We start from the raw sequence: 20,701 nt of genomic DNA on the forward strand, positions 1-20,701 counted from the left end.
AAGCTTTGACTGAATTGCATGGGCTCCCAGTAGTAAAAAGGATAAAGTTTAAGGCGCTGTGTTTTTTTCACAGATTTCTAAATAAAGGGGCCCCTCATCATTTAAAATCATTAGTCTCATTCTACACACCTACAAGGGTCTTGAGATCGGCCTCTAAAGCCCTGGTAGTTATTCCTAAAGTAAAGAGAATATCTTGGGGAGGAAGATCCTTGAAGTACCAGGGAGCTAAACTCTGGAACTCTCTGCCAATGAACTTTCGTATGATGACCCAGGAGACAGAATTTCGGAAGGCCATTAAAACTTGGCTATTCTAACAGCAAGGCAGTACCACTCTCCCTATAGAAGCCGTAAGATTCCTCCAGTTTGTCTTATCTTCTAGTCTGATCAGCGCTACGAGGCCTCCTGGTAGTTTGCGCTATATAAGAACCAGTAACATAACATAACATAACACATAACAAGTACTGAAAGCATGAGAAGAATTGTTTGAGCTTGATAAGCATGAGATTGAGTTATAGGACTACCAAGTGAAAATGTCTTTGAAAAGGCAGTTGCTTCTCTGTACCTTCCAATAGATATGAGAAGATGTTCTGGAGTCGAGATGCAAGGGCTGAGAAGTCCTGGCCACCAGCTTCTGCTTTATTAGAGGAACCAAGTAGCTGCATGTTTGACGTATCTTGAGTGTTTGTCCTGAGGAAGCTGGGGTCTTGAGAAAGGAAACAGCCAAATGACCACCATGCAGCAAGAGCAGTGATCTCAGGGCTGAGAAAACTCACCAACTCCTAGTAGAACCAGTATGTCATCTGCATGGATATTGAAGGTGTAACTAAATTAATCAACTAATGAGTCAGTAGACAAAGATAAACGTTAAATAAATTAGTATTTACCGCATCCAGCATCGCACAAGGTCCATCAATGTGGAGACATTATTTTAAAGATGGCGGCTCAGCAGTATTTTTCCTTCTGGAGAAATGGGTATTTTTCAGATTTTTAAATGCAGTGTATCCTTTCAGGGTACACATACCCAAGTCAGTTTACTCAATGTAGAATCCATGGTTGTCACTACATCCTACCAAGTGAACCGATGGTGCGAGTTTCCAATTTATATTCTTATTGAATTTCCTATAAGGTTTGTTGGAGTCAAAACACCCGTCACTAAGGATTATCCAACATCCGTAGACTGAAATTTAGAACTATATTCTTGTTTGTTGTATTAAGCTAGATGTTGTGAGTTTTGCTCTTCTTCAGTGAGAGTGAATTCCACATTCTGGGCTCCCGGTTTGAAATAAGTGTTCCCCTTTTTATCCTGCCCATAACACCTGACATCTCTAAACACGTCATAAGGTACTGTGAAATGTTTCTAGAGCATCAGCTTGCAGATGCAACCAGTGTTTAAGGGATCCATATTACCTCTGGAAATCAGTGCATACACCAGGGTACTTCATGTATTTATTAGCAGTGTTATAGAGTGCAGCCTAAATATAACAAGGTGACAAAACTCTTTAAAATGGTACCAATCAGATGAGCAGTGTCTGATAAGTTCATGATTCATCCAAACAAGCATCTTCATAAACGGATGTAACACTGAGGCCTGTTAATAACGGTAGGATAAATGCATCACCATTCTGCTGTAACACTGAGGCCTGTTGATAAGGGTAGGATGAATGCATCGCTGTTCTGCTGGTGGGCATAGTCACTCTTTTGGTAATGGCACTAAAGTTCTTTTCACTCTATAAAACTTTGAGCTGCAGAAGCCATTTAAGGTAATTCAATTTCAAAAACACTACGGAGGCTATTTAGTCCATCGTGGGATTTTTTTAACTAAAGTCAATAGGCCAGTTAAAGTCCAAAGAGTTGATCCTATTGCCATCTAGAAGCTGAATGTCGGCGATCTTCCTGGCGTTAAGAGAAATAGCTGTCGTAAACGTCTTTGCCGCTTTCAAGCATTTGGCAATTGTGCCAAAACCCCTAAATAGAACAGGATCTGTGCATCATCGCCCTGTGCCACAGACAATGGGTAGAAATAGTCCAAATGAAGGGTAGCATATAGGTATTAAATAAAAAAGATGAAAGGGCAAAGCTCTGTGGGACAGTACAGGTGAGAGGGTCTCAAGCTGACATAAATTGTCCCATACAGATCCATCTATGACCTTTAGTCAGAAATCAGTGGATCCATTTAAGTGCTTTGACACCCACTCCTCGCTTTTGGTCCAATTGGGAAAGGAACAGCCGATGGTATCTAGTAACAAAGGCAGCTGAGAGATCTAGCATTATCAAAGCTGCTTGACAATCTTTGTTACGCAGTTCCAATATTTGCTGCTTTGTGTCTATAGGCTTGATGGCAGGCAGGTTAATCCGTCACAAGCACAATGGCTACCCTATCCACCTCATCAGAAGTTTTATAGGATATAATGCACTTCCATTAGGGTGGGCGGAGTATTCGTCACACGTGTGACCGCGAAACATGTCCCCCAAACTCTAATCAGGCCCGAAGACTGTTTTGTCTGTAGGCAATGGTCCAAAGTCCGTTGTATCATCTCTGTAGGCGAGGAAATCTGATTCTAAGAGAAATAGCTTTCACCATTTTCAGCAAGGCAGAAATGTACAAATGGATTTATAATTCCCCAGTTACATGGAATCGACATTAGCTGTCTTTATTTATACAAAGGAGTTAGCATGCTTTCTCTAGAGCATTTGTATTTAGTCGTCTTTGCGGGAATGCATCGGACAACTTAGAAACGTCTTTGCAAAGCAGTACAGTATGTCCCTCACTACGAGCTGCCAGAAAGATCTGAGGCTTATCTGTCACACAGTACATCTTGGTTACTTTATGCACAATATCTATCAGTGAGACCAGCTGAAATTGCTGTAATTCTGGGGTCGGCGAGACTGAAGGGTTAGATATATTGTTAGCATACTCAAAAGTGTCATATTTAATTTTGACTAAAAGGTTTCTCCTAAAATATCACTGAAGGCTTTGGGATACAGGCGTTAATAGGAGTACTTATTAGGTCTTTATTCACTATTTGGGATGTGTTGAAGGAAATAAGAAATGTTGGTTCTCATTGTAATTCCTAGGCGTACCTGACTTGGGTAGAAATAGGATTCTTGTCCCAGTTGTCATTCTGTGTTTTGGAGTACTTAATGCACCTGTGGGTTTTCACCTGCATGATTTTTTGCCTCTTTAGCATAGGGAATGGAGAAAACATCAAGTATTTTTGGATGAGCTTCCATTCTGAAATGTGACAATCTTAATCATGCTTTGATGTTAGATTCAGTAAATACCGCACCCCAAGAATAGAGCGGGGTTGTGATGATTCGCTTAATATTGCAGAGCTTTACTGGGAATCCCAGACAGGTTGCGGGTGGGAGTCGTGTAGAACAAAACCTGGTAGGTATCAACACTCTTTTGACAAAAAGAGACTTTGGGAGCTACTGGAAATCCGACCCTGCCCACCAATGAGAGAGTGGCTAGTAAGGACCATGACCAGTGTTTCAGAATTGAAGAACCAATTTGCAAGCTTGGAGTAGGCTCTCAGGAGCATAAGAAACTTGAGGTCTGCGGTAGGACTGTTTTAATATCTTTAACACATCATTTATTTTAACAGCAGTAGAACAAGTGACATGGGTGAGATATATTTCACTCCCCATGTGCTAAATGGTGTTTTTCATCTCATACATGACGCTACTCCAAAGCTTAAATATAAAATTTGTATGTATATATATATATATATATATATATATGTATATGTATGTGTATATATATATATATATATATATATACACACACACACACACACACATACAATCCATGCTCCTGTTTATGTAATTTTTTGTATGAGGATTTTGAGAAGCTAGCTATCATTAATCACATTATTTCACCTTAGTTGTCCCTGGGGACATGGGTCACACAAGGACTCCTCTTGAATGTGTTCTTGAATTTGTTGAGGAGTAGCAATAGCAAGGAATACCACATTAATGAGTCCCAAATCTGAAAAAAATCATTAAGGACTGAAGTGTGGCTAAAAGAGATGCATAAACAAGCAGGCCATAAGAGGCATCCTTTCATAAAAAGGCACTGCATGCATTAATGGTAAGCATCCATCCTTCCTGGAGTTATGTTGCTGAGTACCCAGCTACTTTTTAGATGAATCATTTGAGTTATTTGGGCTATCGTCACCCACCAATCTACAATGTATTAATTGTCTATTATTGTTCCACATATCCTCTCCGCCTTATGTCTTCTCTCGTGGTGTGCTGTGTTTAGTAAATATTCTGGAATGTATTCCAGTCAATTAATTTCAGTCTGTTGTGCCACTCCAGACGAGGAGAAGCCATATGTAATTGAGACTCAAATATGTCTCTCAAGTTAAGTGACAAGTCTAGCAACAACCTACACATGTTCTAAAACAGTGTTATATGTGAGAATGTGAAGGCATCACTTTTGCTTCTCAAATTCTCCTTTTTCACTATCTTGTTAAACACACCTGTCAGGGAATCATAACATACATAATAGTAAGAAACGCATCATATCCTCCTTTGATCTGCCTTGAAAATGCCCCTTGTAGGTTTTGTCAGCAGATCAGTAGACAGTTGCCATGCTTCCGGTGGCATCCATTCAACTGGATAAGGCACTCTGTCAAAGTGGTTTTCTAATAAATTGTTAAGGGCCCTGAACCTTAGTTATAGTAAGGGAGAGAGCTTTTAACAACCAGCACAGACCTTGGCAGAAGAAATATGAGGTGTTTAGAGCATTCCATCCAATAAGAATAAAATGTTCTTAATTAAACAGTGAGAAACATGAAGCCAGGCATTGGAATGTTGGAGCAAGAAGGCATATACCATCCACTATTAGAGGGGAGCCACTGGATTCAATGGAACTCTCAACATTCCAGTGTTCTGATATAGCTTTATAGCCCACCATAGGTGCTATACCCCCACTAAATACCCGCTTCATTGTTAAATGCCCAAGCCAAGGCGAGGGCCTTTAACAAGGGAGCGGGCCTTTAATAGGGGGCGTAGATCCCCCAGCCCTGGAGGGCTATAAAGCTATGAGAACATTACCCCACATGAGGGCAGAATGTCCTAATTGAGAAAACAAAGGCTTCGGAGATCGAGGGGGTGAAATCCCATTCGGCTCCGAAGCCTTTGTTTCACAGCTCTTGCTGTGAATGTTCAACTGCTAACAACAGCACGCAGGGCCAGGACTGATGATCATTCACAGCAAGAGCTGTGAAGGCAAACTGTCAGAAATCAGCCCCCGATCGCCCCCAGCTCCGATAAACTGCTTTCCGTAGTTATCCAGCCTGACCCAGGAGCTGAGCAGCGTTCACCCCTCCCTCCTTCCGAGGACAGTTCAGCGACCAGGATATATCTCGGAACTTCAGTTAAGGCTGCATAAAGCCCATTTTCAATCAGTTACAATTCTGCAGCCCTCAGTGCTAGCTCACACTGCAGGGATCGTTTGACACACATACCGTGGAAAGCACTTACAGGCAGCGCCACTGGATTTATATGATTCAACCATAGTCTTTTCTGCAATTATGGATTTGCTACACGTGTGACGTCATCCGTCATCTTCTGCATAATTTCTAGATTTAACAAAAAAGTTTTTCTAGCTCAAATGGATCCAAAGTTACTGAAAACGCTACATACGTTTCCACGCGGTGGCAGGCCTTTTGTCGCACAGAAGCGGTTCCAGTTTCAGATGCTGACTGGTGTATTTAGATGTTAAACTAGTATTGATGAGGTGCAACATTAGCCCGTACAGTGTTAACGTGTAAAACTAACAAAATAGTGAGTTAATACGCTTTAAAATGTGCTGGATTGCATTTAATAATTTGCGTTTTCTTGAACCATAATTTAGTCAACTCTTGGACATAATTTGCACCTCCCTGGCTGCATAATTCCAGTGGCCCTGCTCATAGCAATCTGCCCCTCGTGTATGAGAAAACCAAACAAGACCAGAATTTATCCCAGTTAGTGTATTTACTATTCCCCTGGAACATGATTGCAGGTATGAGTATTCTTTTACTCTCTGTATTCTCTCATTATGAAAAGACCACGTGCATTTACACAACACTTTACCAAAATGTGTAATTTATGTTTTTGTCAAACATTACTTTAAACGATTGTTTTTAAAGAAGGGATTTGCAAATCCTAGTTGTCTCTACAAACTCCTCTGTGTCGTGGAGATTAAGGAAATGTGTGCATGTAGCAGGCAATGGTTAATCTAGTCTCACCGCCTCAGCGGGATTAGCCAATGGTAACACCCATATCTGAAGCCTTAAAGACACAAGCAGTGCTTAATTTGTGCTTGTTGTTTCCGGTGCTGAGCACCGGCACTTATTTTTGAGGGCTGGGGCTTATTCTTCTGGGTCAACCATTTGCTGCGAGCAAAAAAAAACACATATGGAAACAACGGAGAAAGAGAAAAACGAAAAAGCGTCACAAAAGGAGAAAGCAGAAAGCTGCAAGAGTGAGATGAAGGGGTAGGGAGTGGCTGTAAATGGATTGAAGAGGCCCGAGATGGCTTCAGGATTTTGTTGCCTCAGTACTCCGCGATCGCACATTTAAATGCAGCAGTTGTGTGTTTAAGAGGAGGGCTTCGTGCACCGGCATGTTTTTATTTACAAATTAAGCACTGGACACAACCAAAACAAGGACCAGGTCGGCCACCAACCTTGATGAACGCCTTGCCTTGGTGAACACCTTGCTTTGTCGGGCACAGGACTATGGTTCCCACTTTTACCTACTATGGTAGTCGTGGTGTCACCATGGAGGATCTCAGTCAGTTTAATCAGGTGTTTTCGCAGGCTCTGTTCACTGAATCCAGTACCTGTGGAGCATTTGCGGGGTAATGTGTTCCTTCAGAGGTATAATCACAACGATGGGAAATGAGCTATCGTTAAACTTGCAGTTTTAGCTTGTTTTTACAATTGCATTGCTTCCACCATGGCCATAACTAGATTAAACTGAGTAATCTCTTGCAAAAATGAGATCGTTTTGCGTTCTTGGACCCGGCAAAGTGTTTACAGCGCCATGATACCAGTTAGGTGAGCATTATGTTTAACAAATGTTTATTACTCACTTACATAAGCTTGAAATATATTTACTATCTTCCAATTATAGTAAAACAGATGGCGATGAGGTTATGAAAAAGGAATATGGAGCCTGATAATGTGCTATTCAGATAAATGACACTCTCAAACTAGTCATAGAAATTTTCATCTCATGGTTTGATTGGTCTAAACTAGGATGAAACCCACGTTAGAGCACAACCTCTTAATGGAAAGCCGCTAAGTGGTAAGACCCATGCCTTTTGGTTTGTTCTGTTGGTTAATTTCACAGTTAATTACATAGACCTTCATTTGCACATCTGACATACACACGTTTATATTTTACAAAATGGTAAAACTTGTGAAAGTTACCAGAACGCTGTTCCACCCTTTCTAAAGAGAACAGGAATACTCCTATATTTTGACCCTGTCTCTCTTTCATTAGACATTAAATATTTAGTAAATATATTTGTGTATCATACACTCATTCAGGAAAAAATAAGCGTGGGTAGAGATTTACATTTCCGCCTAGACATGTGTTTATATCCTTCTCCATTGACAAACATTCCCAGAGCAGACCTGGAAAGGAGGTTTCCAGGCATAGTCCAGGGAATGACGTGTCACATATCCCAGTGATTGTTATTGCTTAGGAGGGGAATAGTACATAATGTGGAATTTGGCAGAGAGGAATGGAACCTCCCGTGAAAATAAACATTGTTTTTGCAGGGAAACCATTTTTCTCGATGGATAAAACCCTTTCTCTATACTCTCAGCAGTTCTGGGGTGATCCTCCGTTTCCCATCTTGGCTGGCGAAAATCTCTAGCCATTTCCAGAGTGGGAAGAGATTTGATCAGAGGTTGGGATTACACCTGTTCTAAATAAAACCAGGCCTTGAAAACCCATTTCTCACCCATTTATTTGGATTTACTACTGCATATTTTGGCGCATTCCCTTTGTGAATTCCTAACAGGCATAAATGAGGTATTTTATCGATAATCTTGTGCTTACGCCTGATAATACCTTTTGTGAAAATCACCCAAAGTCAATAAAATGCAGAATTAATCTGAGTGCCTAGAATTACATGCATCCAGTAATGTTTTGCAATGTATGCAAGATGCTCGTTTGGATTATTTCTACACTTGTTCTCTTAAATTTAATAGAGGGATTTAGGTAAAATACATTGATTTGACATAATTGCAGGTGAAGAATTTTTGCACACTTAGGGCCAGATGTAGGAAAGGTTTAGCGACTCGCAAACGGCGAAAACACCGTTTGCGAGTCGCTAAACCCCATCTGGTATGTAGAAATGCATTTTGCGAGTCGGAACCGACTCGCAAAATGCATTTCCGACTCGCAAATAGGAAGGGGTGTTCCCTTCCTATTTGCGAGTCGCAGTTGTATGCAATTCCATTCGCGGTCGCAAATGGACTCGCAGTTACCATCCACTTGAAGTGGATGGTAACCCACTCGCAAACGGGAAGGGGTCCCTATGGGACCCCTTCCCCTTTGTGACTAGACCTAATAATAATTTTTCAGAGCAGGCAGTGGTCCAATGGACCACTACCTGCCCTGAAAAATACCGAAACAAAAGGTTTTGGTTTATTTTTCAAAGTGCAGCTCGTTTTCCTTTAAGGAAAACGGGTTGCACTTTGAAAAAAAAAAACTGCTTTATTTAAAAGCAGTCACGGACATGGAGGTCTGCTGTTCCCAGCAGGCCTCCATCCCCGTGAGTGCCCTGAGTCACTATGGGGTCGCAAAGACCCACCTCATTAATATTAATGAGGTGGCTCTTTGCGACCCCATAGCGACTCGCAGAAGGTGTCTGAGACACCTTTCTGCATCCCAAATTGCGACTTGCAATTTGCGAGTCGCAGGGACTCGCAAATTGCAAGTCGCAATTTGGGAGTTTCCTACATCTGGCCCCAAATGTGATGCTCTGGACCTCTCCAGGGTGACCAATGTTATTGCAAATGTTGGAAATAATCTATGAAAGAGATTACGCTGATTGTAGTTTTATTAATTGGTTTGCATGTATATTGCTATTTAATCATGCCGTGCTTTTAGGTGTTGTTAATTATTGGTGTAAATATTATGAGTTCACAGGCGTTGCATTTGGTTTAGAAGATATGGTTTGTATGCCTGTTGTTCAATTTATAGATTGTGGTTCTAAACATAATTAGCAAATTTCAGTTATTTTTCATTTGGTTTGAGCTTGTAGGTAACTTGTAATCCTTTTGTGTCCCCCCCCAGTTAAGTTGCAAAAGAAAATGGTAATATTTAATAGCAGGGGGTCAGTCAGTCAGCCTGCCCAGGCCCATGACATCTGTTTTCTAAAATAGATGGCAGTAAATAGAGATCCCTCGTCTAACACTTTTTGTTTATTTTTAAAAAAATGTAGGTCTTTGGACGGCTCTTGAACCCTGGTTTGAGGACTTTTTGTGGGGTAATACTCCAGAATCATCTATTTTGTAGAACAGGTTGGCTCAATTTGAGGCCTACAAAAAATACTATTCTGTTGCCAATTTCTCAAAAGCAACTGAATGGATTTACATCCAAACAAGCAAAGCTACTTCCTTGAGTAAAGTTCCACCTTCATGCTGAGTTTTCTGTAATTCCATAATGCCTTTTTCCTGAAGCTCTTTCTAAAGCTGCCTGTGGAAGTTTACACCTCCACTCCCTTTTGTGTCCCTCTTTAACCCCCTAGCTGCAGGGCCTCTCCTTCCCCCAGTGCGGAGCCCTTTTTTGGCTATTTGAGCTTGTTCGCGCTTAGGCCCCCATATCGTTTTGTGCACATAAGCTATCCACACCAAATTTGTGTCCTTTTTTCCAACATTCCCAGGATTTTAAAGGTACCCAGAGTTTGTAGGTTCCCCTGGAGAAGACCAAATACAGCTAAAATGTGTGGATTGTTTTTAAAAATGGGAGAAAAGTGCTGCAGAAGAAAGCATCTGTTTTTCACCCTGCAAATGGCATCAACAAAGTGTTTGCAGTGCTAAAATCACCGTCTTCCCAGCTTTCAGGAACAGGCAGACTTGAATCAGAAAAACTAAATTTTCAACACAGGTTTGGCATTTTACTGGGACATACCCCATTTTTACTATTTTTTTGTGCTTTTATTCTCCTTCCAGTTAGTGACAGAAATGGGTGTGAAACCAATGCTGGATCCTGGACAGCTAAACATTTCTGACAAGTCGACAACATCCTAAATACAGCAAGGGGTCATTTGTGTAGATCCTTCAAGGTTTTTCTACAGAAAATAAAAGCTGAAAAAAACAGCCATTTCTGTCCATGTTTTCATCTGTAATTTTTTCCATCTATGGCAGATTTTTTAAAGCAATATACCGTTACATCTGCTGGCCTCTTCTGGTTGCTGGGATATATAGGGCTTGTGGATTAATCAAGAACCCTAGGTATCCAGAGCCAATAAATGAGCTGCACCTTGCAATGGGTTTTCATCGTATACCAGGTATACAGCAATTCATTTGGTAAAATATAAAGAGTGAAAATAGATATCAAGGAAACCTTTGTATTTCCAAAATGGGCACAAAATAAGGAGTTTAGAAATATTGGTTATTTGCACATCTCTGAATTTGGGGGTCCCCATACTAGCAGGTGAATTACAGGACAATTCTCAAATAGAGTTCTTTCTTACGCCTTACATTTGGAAAGCAAAAATGTAGAGAAAACAACTGACAATAACACTTGTTCTCCTATTCTGTGTTCTCCCAAGTCTCCCGATACAAATGGTACCTCACTTGTATGGATAGGGCTAGTGCCAATGACAGGAAGCGCCCCAAAACGCAAAATAGATACATCACATTTTTCCATTGAAAAATGATTGTTTTTTTGCAAAGTGCCTAGCTGTGGATGTTGGGCTGTAGCTCAGCCGGCACCTAGGGAAACCTACCAAACCTATACATTTATGGAAAGTAGACACCTAGGGGAATCCAGTATGGGGTGATTTGTGGGGCTCTCACTGGATTATGTCTCTCAGAATCCTTTGCAAACCTCAAAACTGGGCTAAAAAAACAATCTTTCCTCATATTTCGGTGCTGCAAAGTTCTGGAATCTGAGGGGAGCCACAAACTTCCTTCCACCCAGTATTTCCCCAAGTCTTCCGATAAAAATGGTACCTCACTTGTGTGGGTAGGCCTAGGGCCGCAACAGGAAACGCCCCAAAACGCAAAATGGACACATCACATCTTTTCATTGAAAAATTATATGTTTTTTGCAAAGTGCCTAGCTGCTGATTTTGGGTTGTAGCTCAGCCGACACCTAGGGAAACCTACCAAACCTATACATTTATGAAAAGTAGACACCCAGGGGAATCCAGTATGGGGTGACTTGTGGGGCTCTCACTGGGTTCTGTCACCCAGAATCCTTTGCAAACCTCAAAATTGGGCTATAAAAACTCATTTTCCTCACATTTTGGTGCTTCAAAGTTCCGGAATCTGAGATGACCCACAAACTTCCTTCCACCCAGCATTCCACCAAGTCACCTGATAAAAATGGTACCTCACTTATGTAGTTAGGCTAGTGTCTGCGGCAGGAAATGCCCTAAAACACAACGTGGATACATCACATTTTACCAAAGAAAACTGACGTTTTGCTGTGGATTTTGGCCTCTAGCTCAGCCGGCACCTAGAAGAACCTACCAAACCTGTACGTTTATGGAAATTAGACACCTAGGGGAATCCAGAATGGGGTGACTTGTGGGGCTCTCACCAGGGTCTGTCACCCAGAATCCTTTGCAAACCTCGAAATTTGGCTAAAAAAACACGTTTACTGCACAGTTCGCGATGGAAAGTTCTGGAATCTGAGGGGAGCCACAAACTTTTTTCCACCCAGCATTCTCCCAGGTCTTCTGATAAAACTGGTACCTCACTTGGGTGGGTAGGCCTAGTGCCCGTGTCAGGAATGGATCACACAACGGTCAATGTTAGTCCTTACATGAGGGCGACTGTTTCCCCTGGGGTGATCCATTCCTTACACAGGCACTAGGTACAGACCCTCAAGTGGGGTAGCACTTTTATTAGGACAGGTGGAGAAACAGTAGGTGGTAGGAATTTTGTGGTTCCCAGCATATTCCTGTAGTTTGTGCGATAGAAATGCAAGACAAAATAGAGTTTTAATTCAACATTTCACCTTTTCAGGGTATTCTGGGTAAGAAAACTTTGGGGAATCCACACAAGCCACACCTCCGTGGACTCCCTTGGGTGTCTAGTTTCCAGAAATGTCTCGGTTTGGTAGGTTTCCCTATATGGCCACTGAGCCCAGGACCAAAAACGCAGGTCCCTGCCTTACAAAACCAGTTTGTTTTGTGATAGATAATTTAGACGTCTCCACAATACGATTTGGGCAGTGGAATTTGGGGATTAACTAAATTGGGGAGCTCCCAAGAGAGCACTCTTTCTGTGCTTGCTGCCGCCTGCACCTGCTTTCTGAGTTGGGCTAACCCGCTGCACAGTCCCGCAGGACTGTCCTCATCACCTCCCTCAGAATCACTGGAAGAGGAGTTGTCGGATGGGACTCCTCCGACTGGACTGAAAAATCACTCCCAGACTCTGCGCCATTGTCCTATGTCTCAGAATCTGCTGTCTCAGTCTCTGATCCTACATCAGAGCTGTCCTCTATAACCCAAGTTAGGGCTTGAGCAGCAGTCATCCAACGAGACGCCATCTCTGCTACTGTCGCTCTAAAACACTAGTCTACGTAGACAGTCACAGAATTGCTGGTGTGTGTGTGTGATGCGTGCAACAGTAAAAGGTCACCTTACCTTCGCTTCTTCCCTCAATCAGCACATTCTCTCAAGGCACTCAAAAAACAAAAAACACACACTATTACCTCACCTGGTCACATACCAATCGTCACAGTCTTTAGCGCCTCTGGCGCCTAGTCCGACAATCATTATTGGTGCTCCCACTCCCATGACCTCCTCCTCGGATTCCCTCACTACCACCCAGCAAAAGTGCCCTTCATCTCTCCATAGCCGCCCTCCGCACATACATTTCATTTGTATTATAGCGCAGGTAATTGCTGGCTTTACTAATCCACTCAGCTATTCACATAAAATACAGATTTGATCTTTGCAGTAGGCATATAAACCTTCTGCACTACTTTATGGCTTCAAAACTGCCACTAGACAAAAGTCAGATACTTTTCTAGCAGAATCATACTCACAAGAGTTAGCTTGACTTTTTTTGGCTGCCTAAAAGCTAAGGTTGAAACGTGGGGGTTGGAGTATGTGCATTGCTTTGAAGATGCGAATTGCTAGACAACTGGTGGTGAATATCTCTCTCTCTCTCTCTCTCTCTATATATATATATATATATATATATATATATATATATATATATATATATATGTTGTGTGTGTATAGGGATCAATTTTATATGTGGATGTGGTTTCCCTTTGGGCAGATCGCAGCCCCCAGGGAAACCACACACGTATTGACAAAAGTGATCTCTCTCTCTCTATATATATATATATATATGTATATATATAAATAAATATATATCTATATATAGATCTATATCTATATACAGGTCTATATATAGATCTATATCTATATATAGATCTATATATTTAAATCTATATATATTTTTAATAGCTGTATGGCTTCCCTGGGGAGGCGATCGGGGCGACCCCCTGTCAGTTTCAATTTTTAAAGTATTTTTTTATTTAAATTTTTAAACCCCTGGGATGCGCGATTGCGCCACCCCAGGCGTAAACTAACATATATATATATTTTTAAAATATGCCCCCGGGGCGGGGTGTGGGGGGGAGGTGGAGGGATTAGAGGGTGGTTAGGGGGATGGCCCATTTTCAGAGGGGACCGACCCCCCCCCCAAGTGTAATCACTGGTGTCTAGTGGGGTTTCCTGGCTGTGGATTGCAGCGCGGCTGCGATCCACAGCCAGGAAACCATTTTAGGAAGCCCTTGTTTGTAAGGGGAGAATCTCCCCTTTCAAACGAGGTCTTTCTGTAGGGTGGGGAGGCCCTTCCAAGTCCGTTTTCCCCACCGGAGCAGAAAGCGGCCTTACCTGCTGTTTCCTGCTCTGGTGGGGAAAACGGTGTGTGACATCAGCGCGCATCTCGGCACGCTGACCTCACAGAGGGGCAGGGGGGAGACACAGAAGCTATTCCGTGTCTACTGGGGGGAACTTTAAATATACAAAAATCTTCCGGTGCAACACACAGGAGGATTTTTCAAACCCCTCCCTGGCGTCGGTCACTGGTCGGGACCCGCACCAGTAAGGGTGTGCGGGCATCAGCCAGTGGCCGACGCCCGCACCTATGGGGTTACTGGATCTGCTCGAATTCTGTGTAAGCTCAAATTGGATGAGAATTGTTTTTGGAAAGTTTTGTGCATATTTGTCAAATGGCAGCAAAGTTTTTAGCAAAGACAAAACAACAGTATTTCAATGGAAAGTCATATCTAACCATAACTGCACAGGTGCAATCTTGTTTTCTTTGTCACATTTCTTACCATATGTGGTAAAACCTTTTCAGACCTATCCCTTGCCCAAAACCAAGGTCACTTCTACTTCTAGAATTGTATAAATTTAACAAAGGCTCTGATCTATGTGCCCATGAAGCAGTCTTATACCCTTTCCTCTTCCTGCTGTTACCAAACTAAGAGTTTATTTTAGAAGTACCATGCCCATCCTCTCACAAGGTGTCACGATTCATCTTGGGCTTACCGTCTGTATCGGAGAGGGATGGTGTGCGGCCCCGGTTCCTGCAAGTCCTGCTCTGACCGAGGTAGGGGCGACCCCTTCCGGTAGCCACGGTGCTGTTGACAATAGTACGCCACCACAGTCCGTGCCCTCCAGAAGGAGTACCAGAGGAAGAACCCCCAAGGGGAAAAAACCTCCAACAGGAACTCCCTGGAACCGAAGGAGGACACAAGGAATTAGCACTCAGGAGCCTGGAAATACTGGAAAGCCGAGGAAAAAAAAGGAACAACTGGAGTCCAAGCGAAGACCAGCCGGAGCGTGACCACCACAGCAGAAGTGTTGCAACGCAATGAGAAGAAGAAATGATTCCCCTTATATACCCCTAGACAGGAAGTGATAGACAGGAAGAAGTAACACCACCATTTTGGATTGGGAAGGGGCTATAGCAATAGATAGGAAAAGCACCATAGTAAAAAAGGGAACAGATGCATGCAGGGAAAAGGGAGGTGCAAGGTGTGCTGGGAAGGAGAAGGCATGGCTCCAGGAATCATGAAGGAGGAAAGGAAGGCCCTGAAACGGGGCACCCGGTAAGTGTGATGCTAGGGGGGGGGGACACAGACACCCCACGGCAACACCCGTGTCGCTCGCTGTGCGAACCGAGGACCGACGCCCAATCCTGGGCCTCAGGCCTCGCTGCATCAGGAGAACAGCGCGTGACCGGAGTAAAGGGGCGCCGCGGGCCCCGCTAACGTTAACACGGGCTGCGGCTTCCCCCGCGGCCTGGCCGGGAGATGCCGCGGGCTGCCGCGGCGCGACAGTAGGTTCCCCCCCCCCCCCCGAGGCCCCAGGTTTGTGAGGGAAAAGACGGAAAAAACGCCGGATCAGAAGAGGGGCATGAACCGAAGATGCGTCTTCCCAGGAGCATTCACTCATAGGGTAGCCCTTCCAATGAATGAGGTATTGGAGACGACCACGGAAGACTCGAGAGTCACAGATTTCCTGGACCTCGTATTCAGGCACGTTGTCAACCAGTTGAGGAGGAGGACAGGTGAATTGTCTGCGAAAAGGATCAGGGACATAGGGTTTAAGCTGAGATACATGGAACACAAGATGTATTTTCCAAGTCTGAGGCAAACGAAGACAAACAGAAACAGGATTGATCTTTTGAAGAATCAGGAATGGACCATAATACCAAGGTTTTACCTTATTTTGGGTTAATCGAAGAGGTAAGAATTTAGAGGAAAGCCAGACTTTATCGTTGATCTGATAATGCGGGGCCTCACAACGTTTCTTGTCAGCCATTCTTTTCATGCGTGTTTTTGTGGCTAAAAGATTCGAATGTATGACACGTTGGATACCACGTAGTTGCCGGACATATGAGGTAATGGCAGGGAGAGTAGATGTTTCTTTCAGAGGAATAGGAAAGGCTTTCGGATGGAATCCATAAGAACAATAAAAAGGAGAGACTTTCGATGCACTGTGTACCGAATTGTTGTATGAGAATTCGGCAAGTGGTAGGTACGTAGACCAATTGCTTTGTGTAGCATTGCAAAAACTAGGTAGGTATTGTTCAAGGCCTTGATTCAGCCGTTCTGTGTGTCCATTAGTTTGGGGATGGAAACCAGATGATAAAGCTACTTCTGTTCTTAGTGTCTTACAAAATTGTCTCCAAAAACTGGAGATATATTGGGGACCCCGGTCTGAGATAATGACTTGCAGCAGGCCATGAAGCCGAAAGATCTCCTGAATAAAGATTTGACTTAGTTCTTTTGCCGTAGGTAGTTTCCTTAATGCTGTGAAATGTGCCATTTTCGTGAAGGAGTCAATCGTTACCATTATTACCCGATTCCCAACTGAAGGAGGCTAAGAGCACATAAAATCGGTGGATATAGTGTGCCATGGACCTGGTGGAACAGGTAAAGGACGGAGTAATCCTACTGGTTTATTACGAGGTGTTTTGACTTGTGCACAGATGGGACAAGAAGTCACATAGTTTTCAGTGTCTGTTTTAAGTGTGGGCCACCAAAAAAAGCGAAGCAGGAGATCTAGGGTAGCCTTCATACCACGATGACCTGCGATGGGGGAATCGTGGCACATTCGCAGGGCCTCTGTTTGGACTATTTTAGTAGGTAGGAACAATGCCTTTTTGTGATAGTAGTAATCCTGATCTTTATGGAGCTGTGGTCGTAAATTGTTCATCTCAGTTGTTTCAAAGTTGGAATATTCAGTTTTCACTTTGTCAAGGAATGATTGTACCAACCCAATGATCCTATTATTTTCAAATAGGTTTTGCACAGGAGAATCACTACACTCAGGGTAGTGGCGTGAGAGGGCATCTGCCAAAATATTTTGGGAACCAGGGATATATGTGATGTAGAAATCGTATTGACTAAAAAAGAAAGCCCATCGAGCCTGCCGACTATTTTGGCATTGAAAGTTTCTCAAACACTGTAAATTCCAATGATCTGTCCGTGCCTCAAAAGGTTCTTTCGATCCCATAAGAAAGTGTCTCCATTCAGTGCAAGCTGTCTTCAAGGCGAGTAGTTCTGGTTCTAAAACCAAATAGTTACGTTCGGAGTCAGATAGTACGTGTGAAAGGTAGAATACGGGGTGCTTTAACCCATCATCATCTTGTTTTTGAGCAAGGCAGCCCCGATTGCTCTTTCTGAGGCGTCTGTAACGACAAGGAACTGTTTGGTGGTGTCTGGATGCCGTAGAATGGGAGCTTGAATGAAGGCATGTTTTAACTCTTGAAATGCGGATTCTGCGTCTTTGGTCCAACAGAAACCCTTCCGTAGACTTTCTTTCTTAAGGGTTTGTATAATATAACTGGTTCGCTGGGCAAAGTCGGCTATAAACTGACGATAGAAATTGGCAAATCCTAAAAAACACTGAGTTTCCTTGATGGAGGAGGGGGATGGCCAATCCAGAATGGCTTGGATCTTGTCTGAATCCATGGCAACACCTACTTGACTTATGCAATACCCCAAGTACTTTACTTCAGTTTGATCAAATTCACATTTTTCTGGCTTGCAGAATAGATGATGTTGTCTAAGCCTTTCTAATACTTGGAGTACATGTTTAGTGTGTTGTTCTGGGTGAACAGAGAATATCAGAATATCATCCAGATAGACGACCACTGTCTGGTGTAGGAGATCAGAAAAAATAGCGTCCATAAATCTCTGAAAGATAGAGGGAACATTGGTTAGTCCAAAGGGCATTACCCGAAATTCATAATGGCCGAAAGGTGTTCTGAAGGCGGTCTTCAATTTATCACCTTCTTTTATCCTTAAAAGATGGTATGCTCCCTTAAGATCTAACTTGGTGAATTTCTTAGCCCCTCTGACGGCTTCTAAGATATCCTTAGTAAGAGGCAGAGGGTAGCGGTCCTTAGTAGTGATTTTATTCAATCCGCGAAAGTCTATTCCAGGACGTAAATCTTTCGTCTTCTTTGGTACGAAAAAGAGGGGAGCCCCTGCAGGTGAAGAGGAAGGGGCAATCAGACCACTTTGTACATTTTCCTCTAGAAATTCCTTGAGGATCTTTTTCTCAGACTCGGTTAGAGAATACATTCACCCAAAAGGAACCACGGCGTCTGATTCCAGAGGAATGGCGCAATCGTATTCCCTATGAGGTGGCAGTACAGGCTTTTCTGGTTTCTGGAATACATCTGCATATTTCAGATAATGTCTGGGTACTCCTTGCAGAAAGTTGATGGAACATCCCACTTTAGGTGGTGTTAGTAAGATACTCTTCGGGGACCAGTAGGTTCCTGCCAAATAACAATGCTGTTGGCAAAAGTGGGAGGAAAAAGAAATGGTTCTAGTTTCCCAATTAATATAGGGATTATGTCGGGTTAGCCATGGAATCCCCAGAATCATTAAGTGATGCGGTGAGGATATCAAGTCGAAGGAAATGTTTTCTTGATGTTTCCTGAAATACAGACATAACGTAGGAGTGGTATGCCTGACAGGTCCCGAGGCTAGGAGGGAACCATCCACCGTGTGGACTTGCTCTGGTACGTCCTTGGGTATCCGAGGAATCTATCTTTCCATGGCCCATGTTTCATCTAGGTAGATACCACTGGCTCCACAATCCAACAAGGCCAGTGCTCTTTCTTCACGGCCATCTGCTAATTGTAAGGTAAGAGGAAAAGAGCAGTTATTTCTTCTCTGGAAGAACAGATGGAAGGTATCTCGGAATATCCCGTCCTCACCCTTCTCACAGAGGACGGGAGCTGGCGTTTCCCAAGGGCTTGGCTGGACAGATGGGACAGGTACGGAGTAGATGACCAGAAGCACCACAGTAAAGGCAAAGTCCTTTCCGTCGCCTGTTTTCACGCTCACTAGTTGATAACGGCCCACGCGCCATATCGATTTGCATAGGTTCCTCATCAGTAGGCCCTTTAGGTTCAGAACGAGTCTCCTCGGAACGATGAAAAATGGCGCGGGAGGTCACTGAGTGTGATGGTATACGACTCTTTTTCTTCTCCATTCTTCGCTCATTTAGACGATACTCTATCGCAAGTGTCAAATCCATTAAACCCTTGAGATTCTCCACTCTGGCGGAGTGCACTAGTTCATCTTTGATTTCATCCCGAAGACCCCTTCGAAAAAGGGTCAACAAGGTACGCTCCACCCAAGAGGTTTCAGCTGTCAACTGTCTACACCGTGTGATGTATTGTAGAACATCCTGACTTCCTTGTTGAATACCGCATAGAGCTTCTTCTGCCGAAAATTCAAGTCCAGGACACTCAAACATTTGTTTAAAGGCTGCGATAAAGGCTGAATAGTTAGACAGGCTGGAACCATTGCCTGTCACCAAGGGGGTTGCCCAGGCTAAGGCCGGACCAGATAGAGCGCTGATCAAAAATCCGACCTTAGTTTTATCTTGCATGAACTGTGAAGGACGGAATGCGAAGTAGACTGTCAAAGCATCTAGGAATTCTCGCAATTTGTTAGGATCCCCAGAGAAGCGAGGTGTGGTTGCAGAGATAGTAGGGACATCAGTGGCCCTAGAGGCTAGGGCTTGTCGGAAAGCCGTATTTTCAGTTCATAGCTGTTGGAGTTCTTGGGCTTGTTGTTGGATAGTCAAGAGCAACGTTTGGCTTGTTGGTTCCGTACTCATCACAGGATTCTCCATGGTTCCGGACCACGACTGAAGTTTTGGGCGTTGCAATCTGTCACGATTCACCCTGGGCTTACCGTCTGTATCGGAGAGGGATGGTGTGCGGCCCCGGTTCCTGCAAGTCCTGCTCTGACCGAGGTAGGGGCGACCCCTTCCGGTAGCCACAGTGCTGTTGACAATAGTACGCCACCACAGTCCGTGCCCTCCAGAAGGAGTCCCAGAGGAAGAACCCCAAGGGGAAAAAACCTCCAACAGGAACTCCCTGGAACAGAAGGAGGACACAAGGAATTAGCACTCAGGAGCCTGGAAATACTGGAAAGCCGAGGAAAAAAAAGGAACAACTGGAGTCCAAGCGAAGACCAGCCGGAGCGTGACCACCACAGCAGAAGTGTTGCAACGCAATGAGAAGAAGAAATGATTCCCCTTATATACCCCTAGACAGGAAGTGATAGACAGGAAGAAGTAACACCACCATTTTGGATTGGGAAGGGGCTATAGCAATAGATAGGATAAGGCACCATAGTAAAAAAGGGAACAGATGCATGCAGGGAAAAGGGAGGTGCAAGGTGTGCTGGGAAGGAGAAGGCATGGCTCCAGGAATCGTGAAGGAGGAAAGGAAGCCCCTGAAACGGGGCACCCGGTAAGTGTGATCCTGGGGGGGGCACAGACACCCCACGACAACACCCGCGTCGCGCGCTGTGCGCGGCGAGGACCGATGCCCAATCATGGGCCTCAGGCCTCACCGCATCAGGATAACAGCGCGCGGCCGGAGAAAAGGGCCGCCGCGGGCCCCGCGACCCCTAACACGGGCCGCGGCTTTCCCCGCGGCCCGGCCGGGAG

General features: G+C 43.8%; 1 protein-coding gene across 2 annotated transcripts in view; it reads left to right on the forward strand.

The window, feature by feature from the left end:
- RBKS (ribokinase) overlaps window positions 1-20,701 on the forward strand; it is a 381,325-nt gene that overhangs the window by 51,753 nt on the left and 308,871 nt on the right. The window lies entirely within an intron of this gene.

This window comes from Pleurodeles waltl, chromosome 5, assembly GCF_031143425.1.
Source record: "Pleurodeles waltl isolate 20211129_DDA chromosome 5, aPleWal1.hap1.20221129, whole genome shotgun sequence".
Classification (NCBI taxonomy): Eukaryota; Metazoa; Chordata; class Amphibia; order Caudata; family Salamandridae; genus Pleurodeles; species Pleurodeles waltl.